At 46.5% G+C, this 8,179-nt stretch overlaps 1 long non-coding RNA gene across 2 annotated transcripts; it reads left to right on the top strand.

The window, feature by feature from the left end:
* The first annotated feature begins 242 nt into the window (after positions 1-242).
* On the top strand, positions 243-5,243 carry LOC123105640 (uncharacterized). Of its 2 annotated transcripts, none has more exons than XR_006450949.1 (3): positions 243-2,534; positions 2,735-3,226; positions 3,920-5,243. It is a non-coding gene; the product is annotated as an uncharacterized lncRNA (long non-coding RNA). The 2 variants fall into 2 exon arrangements; XR_006450948.1 differs by having other exon boundaries at positions 2,735-4,222; positions 4,351-5,243.
* Positions 5,244-8,179: the final 2,936 nt, after the last annotated feature.

Raw genomic sequence — 8,179 nt, 5'->3', positions numbered from 1 at the left:
ATCACCACGCCAGTTGCATCAGTTAACAGTTGGATGCTGCATGAACTAAAAGCTTTTTCCACCTGTGATATGTCGCAGGTCAAGGAGCCGATCCTCCATTATCAAGCCCCACAGGTCCCAGTCCACTGAGGGCGGCGGAACAGCAGGAGGACTAACCCCGTAGGCCAGGCGAAGATGCAGAGATACAGTCCAGTCCCTTCAGGTGCTTGAAACTTGTGCAGATTTGTCCCAGGCAGATGTAGACCCTTGTCCCTATAGCTCCATCCTTGGCGGCAGAACGTAAGCGGGAGAGACTTTTGTCCCATGATGTTTGTTTCATGGGAGAGAGGCTGTGGTGAGAGAGATTGCGGAGCAGCGACGATGGACGCAAGTTTTCCTTTTGCCTTGCGGACTGTCGCTACTGTTCTGTGGTCTGTACTCCGGCGAGCCGTTTGCTTGCCGTATGGCCGAGTTTCCAAGCGCTGCTAGAGCATTGCGCCTCCCCCAAATCTGCGCGCAGCTCAACCCTGCAACCTAGAATCCGAAAGCTCAAGCCCAAACGCGTGCGCGCGCGCGCGACAGACCAGGCCCCGCCCCGCCGCTATGCCACCGGCGGCGGCGGCGGCCGCGGCTTCGAGTACTGCGAGCTGTGCCGCCGGAACCACGACCGGGGCCAGGGCCGGCGCCGCCGCTACTTCCCCGCCCACCCCGGCCGCCGCGCGCCCCCCTCCACGCCTTCCCGCATCTGGTGCCCCACTTCGATTGGTAGCTTGTACATACTCCTCAATGCCTTCCAGCATCTGGTGCCCCACTTCGATTGGTGCGCCTAGGATTTTGATGCAGGTCGCAGCAGTTTGGATGGCCCGATAGAACACTCCACCCAGCAAATGCTGGTACAGCAGGATCATGGTGCCGTTCAAAGGCCGGTATGGTTTTTAGAAAAAAGTAGTATAGTTTATTATGCATATTGGATTATATGATCAGCTAAAATGCAGTTACTCTGTTGAAAACAAGTGCAGTTACTAGCCACTAGCCAGGCATGACCATGTTATGCAGTGAACTTGGTTAACTGCAAAGATTGTTCGGTAAGAGGATTTTTCTTAATAAAAATCCAATTTAGTCTTCCAAATTCATTCTCGTTCAGAAAAATGTTTCCCAAAATTCATTGCCAATTTAGTGCAGAGTTTTATTGGTTATTATGTGATGGAGAAAGATGCCTGACATGCTGGCCATTCCAGAAGCTAAGAAACTAGACGAGTCGAAATTCCCCACTCCCTTTTTCTACCTCTCAGTTTTCTTCTTCTCCAACTCTGGGAATCGATCCGTTGTTAAGAGTTTTTTCATCCTCAGAGTGAACCCTTTTGCTCCATACTTTACATAAGCAAATGCCTCTTTCAGTTCAGATGGCACAAGCAGCCATAGGTTGAAGATCGTGATGCATTGTCATTCAGCAGCACCATAGGGTTTATTTGTTTTCTGTATAGTGTTGCAGACAGCCTCATTCAGCACTTTTCTCACCCATGACATGAAACTTCACATCTATTAGGTTTTAGCATTGCGTCTTTTCCCATTTATTTCCTATTTCCGCTATGTAATAAGGCATGCCAATAGGAGGTTTAAGTTTGGGGATGCAAAATTTTAGCTGAAATTCATCTAGCATGATTGTAGTGCATATTTTGACTTGTATCACTAATATTCCAAGTTTGCGTTTGTTTTAGTGTGAAACATCATCTGGGAGTCTGTACTTCTTGGATGGGGCTGGCCCGCCGTCTAAATATGTTGTATTAGGATGAACCTAGCCTCTCCTATAGCACTCAGGATTTTCAACCTAACTTTTTCAACAGTAGTTACTACATTTACTTGAGATCGTGCATGACAGTTTCTCTGCTACAACCTAAGCATGACAGTTCATCTGCTATAACTTACGCATGACAATAAAACATTTTAGTTGGTACCATGGGTTCTGCTGTATGCACTGGATAGTCTAAATTAGAACACTTCTTTTTATCATGAACACAAGTCTTCTATCATTTTCTGATTATACTTGGCAGATAAATAGGTTGCTGATCGGTTTAACATAAATTAGATAATTTTCTTACAAGGCTACAAGCCAATGGTATCATGCAACATGTTTACCAACCAATTGTGAAGATGGTTGGTACCCTTTTAGTTCATTACTTTCCTGAGAGGTAGGATCTGGGATTAACCAGTATATAGTGTCTGGTTCCTATTTCATAGAGGATAGATTTCATGTTTTGCTAAGTTTGTTGTAGAATGTTCATATCTGTAAATGATTGTTTATAATATTTTAGTTGTTACCTACAAGCAAACATTTATGATCCGTCTGAATCAATGGGGCAAAGAGAGATGATGCCAAGAGGATTTCAAATCCTTTTTCTAACAGCCTTCTTATATATCTTAAACAGGTGCAACTGGGCAATGTACATGGGTAACAGGGCAAGTCCAGACCAGAAAATGATGGAACTGTTCAATAAAGCGAGTGGACTGGAGTAGAGGACTCCCAAGCAAATTTCATCTCTTCTGAGATTAGACAGGTATCATATATTTCACCCCTTTCAGTACACTGTCGCTTCGATTTATTAGCATGCATAGTGAGCAACATTAGCTTCTTCTGTCCTGGTTCAGCTCACCATTTTAGCCTGCATATCAGATATTCTGTGCATGCAAGTATCTTCAACCTGTACTACACTGCATATTATTATACTTCCTGAATACCATCAATGTTTATTTTCAGCCAGCAATGTGTTTGGTTCTCCCAATCTCTTTTCCCCATATTTCTGCTGTTAAAAGCAAGACATGGAATGTGGAGGCAGACCATGAGGTAAGATAGGTGTCACTCTCGTAAGTATGCTACATTCGCCTGCTCTTTTCTCCCAATTTTCCTATTTGTATTTCCTAACCATGGCAAATAATAAATAGCTTGTCATCGATTTAGGCATTTAGCGCAAGGTACATTTGTTTGCATTGGTAAAATGGTCATTTCAGAATCCCTCACTTGAAAGTGAACTGAGGCTTTGTACATAAGCACTCGGAGATTAGGTAGAACAGGTAAGAGGTAAGTCATTTGAAATTAACTCATCAAGATATCCACTAACAGAAACTCCAGATTTTGCATATAGTTTATGATGTTAGAGATAGAGAGAATGCATTGAAGATGTCCCTGAACGTTTGTGATGTCGATCCAAGTGGTGGTGATCTGCATCCGGTCGATGTGCTGTGGGAAGAGGTATGTGCATGCTGCTTCGTGCCATTTTACTACATGCCATCCAGCTTTTGTTCATCTTCTTTCTAAGGTTACTAAATTCATATAGGTATGCATAGGAATTGGTTCAGGTGGTTTATGTTAACTTATTTAAGTTGGTTCAGGCTAAATTATTCAAAACAATTTTGCACCGTCTCTCAACATGGTGGTTGAGCTGCAGTTCGGTTGCATATGTGCAGTTTTAAGCGAACTTTGTCATTCTACTGGATTAGATGGTATAGGTGTTGATGGACGTTAATCTGCTAAGCTGGTTCTAGAGTGTGCTTGGCCTAGGTTATTTAGACAGGTTCACCGTTTATTCTGGGACAAATCAGTGGACTGAACGGCAAAAACTCCAAATTATTTTTTTAGGTCTTAAAAAGATTACCTTTTGATGTAGTTGTCTGCAGATGTTACATTTGGAAGGTTATTTTGCATAATTCCATTCAGGGCTAGAGATGTTGTGTTTGGATGGACCCCACTGCAAGCTGATGATGTCTGCTGTCAAAGCGGCGACAAGAGGTGGAAAGTGAATAAATAAATAAAATAGAGAGAGAAAGATGTCCAATTCTAATCCTTTCAATTGATGTTTCTTTCTGTCATTTTCTTCGTTCATGCTTCCAGTGACCCACAGTTAAGAAGTTATAGAATTGATAACAACTGAAGATGTTTTTGTAGGAAACAAGATGGTTAGCAGAATCATGCAAGGCACAAAATGGTTGACTAAGCATAAAGAAGAATCAGACCAGATTTGATTAATACACAAATTCCACATCTCTGCTTCGTATTTAGAAGGGAAGTCTTCATCACAAATCTTGGTTATGTCTGTTGTTGATCTAATAAATGTGGCTACCCGCATATGAGTATTTATTTTCTTCTCTCTTTTTTTTGAAGGGAAGGAGATGACAAACTGGTTTCGCCAAGTTGCCCTCCTTGCTGGTCGCCAAGTTGACCAGAAGCTGCACATGAAGAAACAACGAGGTGTGATGCTCAAACTAGATATCTCGCGATTGCTTCTCTTTCCTGGCCATTCCTTTGAGGATCATCGCCACAAGGGTTCTAGTACCATATGGCTCCGATGGATCAGCCTGATGCTTTTCCTCTGCTAGCACTAATCATGATCAATGGAGTTCCTGGAGATCGTATAAACTATGTGCGAGGACTGCGACAAGGAGACCCCATCTCCCTGATGCTCGTCGTCATTGCCATGGAGGCCCTCACAGCGCTTATATCCAAAGCTGAAAGATCTGATGTCCTGAGCGCTTTGCCAGGTATATAAACCCCCTTCAGAGACTTCAGTCCATGCGGATGATGTGGTTCTGGTTCTGTTTCTGAAAACCGAGTGCGACCTGCTGTGTGTGAGGCAACTTCTGAATATGTTTGGGGAAGCATCAGGTCTGCGGATCAACTGTACAAAATCTTCGGCCATTGTGGCCAGAGGGGATCACCGTGACCATGATGAGGAGAGGATCGCTCCTATCCTACAGCGTTCCATTGGCGCTTTTCCCTGCAAGTATTTGGGGCTTCAGTTAGCTATTTTATCTCTCACTGAAGCTGAATGGCAGCCTACCCTGGATTCCATTAGGGCCTGTGCCCCAGCATGGCAACGAGGCCTCATAAACAGAGCCGGCAGACTGGTCCTTGTGGATTCAGTCCCATCTGCTCGACCAACTCATCGTTTGCTGATTTCTGAAGCTCCGAAGTCGGCAATTCTTCAACTTGAAAGGTGGCTGTGTGCAATCCATCGTATAAATTTCGGATGTCCAAGCCTCCAAAGCTTTTTAGGTTTGCAATCGTTCTTCCAGGAAATCGCGTTTGCTTCTCATATTTGTGTTTCTTTTGAACAACACTCATTTCAACGTATTTCGTCTTGAAAATTTGTACACATGTACATTATGCCTCCATGTATATGTGTATTTTTTTCATAATTTTTTGAAATGTAGAAATATGAGTATTGATGAATTTTGAAAATTGCAAATGGAGGCCTCCAAGCATGTATAAATTGAAGATGCATAAATGATGTTATCATAATTGTTTTGCAAAACTATTTTTATTTCATATGTTGTTATACTAAATTTATAGACATGATAAATCAAAAATTATAGTCAAATTTGTGCGACGAAGATGGAGACCACAAAAAGTCAAGCGGGCCTTACAATATTTTGGGAAGGAGTGAGTATGAAACAGCGATGCTTTCCTGTTTTATATCCCTCCTAGGCGTGGTTGGACTTGGACTGCTGTATCGGTGTTCCTCTCCGTGAATGAAACGGTCTCGTACGGCCGTGTACTCGTGGAAGGCGCGTGAGTCTGTCACCGTGCGTGGCCCCGTATCAAGGACCAAGGAGTACAATGTTGGTTGGCATGGTCTGTTTGTAACGAAACCTCTTCTTAATTAATGAAAATAGTAAATCTTTTGCCTTGTTTCAAAAAAAAAATGTTGGTTGGCATGGTGCGCCAGCTTCAAGTTTCAACCCATAACCTTCCATGGTGGTGGCAACAGTAAAACAGCCCTTCCGGTTCCGGGACGGGGAGGCTGAAGCAGCGTCAGAGAAGTGCTTCAAGCTTAGGAATATCCAAGATCAATACATAAATTCGACAGCCGTTGCCACTAGTTGCTCAGCTAGGAATATCCAAGCTTAGGAGGACATATCCAGTGCTTCAAGGAACTGTAAATAAGTTCAGGTTTTCTTTTAATTTTTTTAACTTTGAGTTGTAGTTTTATGTATAGGTGGTGGTAGCATGGAAACACCGTGTAAGGTCACCAAGCACTGTAAACCAAGCTTATTGGATGAACAATCTACATTCATAGCGAAACATTGGTACAACCGTGGATCAGATAAGAGATGCTTCATAGACAAATTTCGAACATTTTGCCAACGATAAGAAACAGAGTATCACATCACCGTTCACCTTCACAGCCACACCTCATTCAATAACGCGAACAAACTTTCAGGAGACACACCATATTTTATACAAAAGTTTCATCTGGTGAGGCTTAAAGTCCGTGCGTACGGTGAGTTGATTCCGTCAAGAAGCAACATCACAGAGTTGGCTATCATCAAAGGCCGCCCTATAGCTAGCACTTTTCCACTCAAGTCTGTGAAGGTTGACATATAACGAACGCCATGTATAAAAAGGTTGCCGTCGACCCAACATCCCGCGATGATGGAAGCAAGGTATCCCAACTCATATGTGATTCTCAAGATAGAAGATGCGTCTGGGTCTCCAACTCGAGGCATCCTAAATCCTTATAAAGCCCCTGAAAAAATTGAGAAGATGCAATTAATATTGGCAAGGTACTTATGTGTCACGCCTGCAGATCAGCCTGCAGCGGACTAACGAATGCAAGTGCAGTTAGTCACTTGCAACGTCCAGGTCACCATGGGGGCCTGCGGCCAAGTGTATGTGTGCGTGTGAAGCCAAGTGTTGGCGTGCTTGTGAAGCCAGCTGGGTGGCCTACTTGTAACCGAACGAGAGAACGGTGACGGCATGGAAAAGCAAATGAACTACTTTCCCCTCGTCTCACCTCTCACTCTCACCTAACCCCTCTGTTCTTCCTCATCCCGATCCCCTTCTCCTCTCTCCCCAAACCCTCCAAATCAGGGCGTGACAATCTGGTATTCAGAGCCACAATTTTTCCCCACCACTGTCGTTGGCTCCGATCGATCGGTAACATCCACCGGGTCAAGTGCGCGCCGCTCCGGCGAGCTCGCACAAAATCCTGCCCGGGGTTCGATCTGATCTAGCGAAACCACGGCACCACCATCCAAGCCCTAGGCGCAGACCCGCCGCGTGCTCGCCGCCATGTCGGAGACCACGGACAAGCTGCAGAGCCTGCTCGAGTCCGTCATCCGCCGCCTCGACGCCAATCAGAAGACCGCCGACGAGCGCCACCAGGCACAGATCGTCTACAACGACCAGGTCTCTGCCGAGATCAAGCTCCTCTCCAAGCAGATCGACCTCACGCAAGCCGACGTGGACGAGGCCCGCAAGGCTGCGCCGACCGTCGACCCCGCGGCGACCGCCTCCGGAGGTGCATCTCCATCGGGCGTCACGGCCACCGTGGACTCCTCCGCGCATCCTCCACCACCTTCGCCACCACCACCACCGACTCGTCCTCCGCCGCTGCCTCTCTACACGGACGGTGCGGCCCAGCTCCCGTTCGCCCGACTCGTCAATCACGGACCACCGTTGCTCACCGCGCGGTCACCATCGTCCTCGGAGCTCGACCGCCACGGCGACCACTACATCAAGCCGCTGAAGCATGATTTTCCGCGGTTTGACGGCGATGCCCCTCGCATCTGGCTGGACCGCTGCACCACCTACTTCGAGCTGTACCGAGTGCCCCAACACAGCTGGGTCACCACCGCAGCGCTGTACATGGACGGTCTGGTCGCGATGTGGCTCCAGGCCTATCGACAGACACACCCCGGCGTCTCGTGGCAAGCATTCAGAGCTGCGGTACAGGAGGAATTTGGTCCAGAGGAATTCGAGGTTCAGATGCACCACTTTGTTCAGTTACGACAGATAGGCAGTGTGCAGGAATATCGCCAGCAATTCGAGACAGCAATGTATCATTTGCTGGCCCTGGACCCAACCCTGAGCTTCAAGTTTTTCATCTCTCAGTTCCTGATCGGCCTCAAAGACGAGCTGCGCCTGGGAATTCGACTGCAAGCACCAACCAGTATCACTCGTGCAGCAGTTTTCGCTCGCATTCAGGAAGAAGAACTGGAGAAGCAGCGCTCCCAGCGTCCGCGCATCACACCAGTCGGACGCCCACCGCCACCTACTGCAGCAGCAGTCCCTGTTCCAACTCGCGCTGCAGCCGTACCCAAGCAAGGGGGCGACGAATACGCACGAGAACGTCAGTTGCGCGAATTCAGAAGAACGAATGGCCTCTGCTTTCGCTGCGGGGACAAGTATTCGAGAGAACACCAA

The sequence above is a fragment of the Triticum aestivum genome, chromosome 5A (genome assembly GCF_018294505.1).
Source record: "Triticum aestivum cultivar Chinese Spring chromosome 5A, IWGSC CS RefSeq v2.1, whole genome shotgun sequence".
Lineage (NCBI taxonomy): Eukaryota > Viridiplantae > Streptophyta > Magnoliopsida > Poales > Poaceae > Triticum > Triticum aestivum.
The sequence above is the reverse complement of the archived record's forward strand: the minus strand, read 5'-3'. Positions and strand labels throughout refer to the sequence as shown.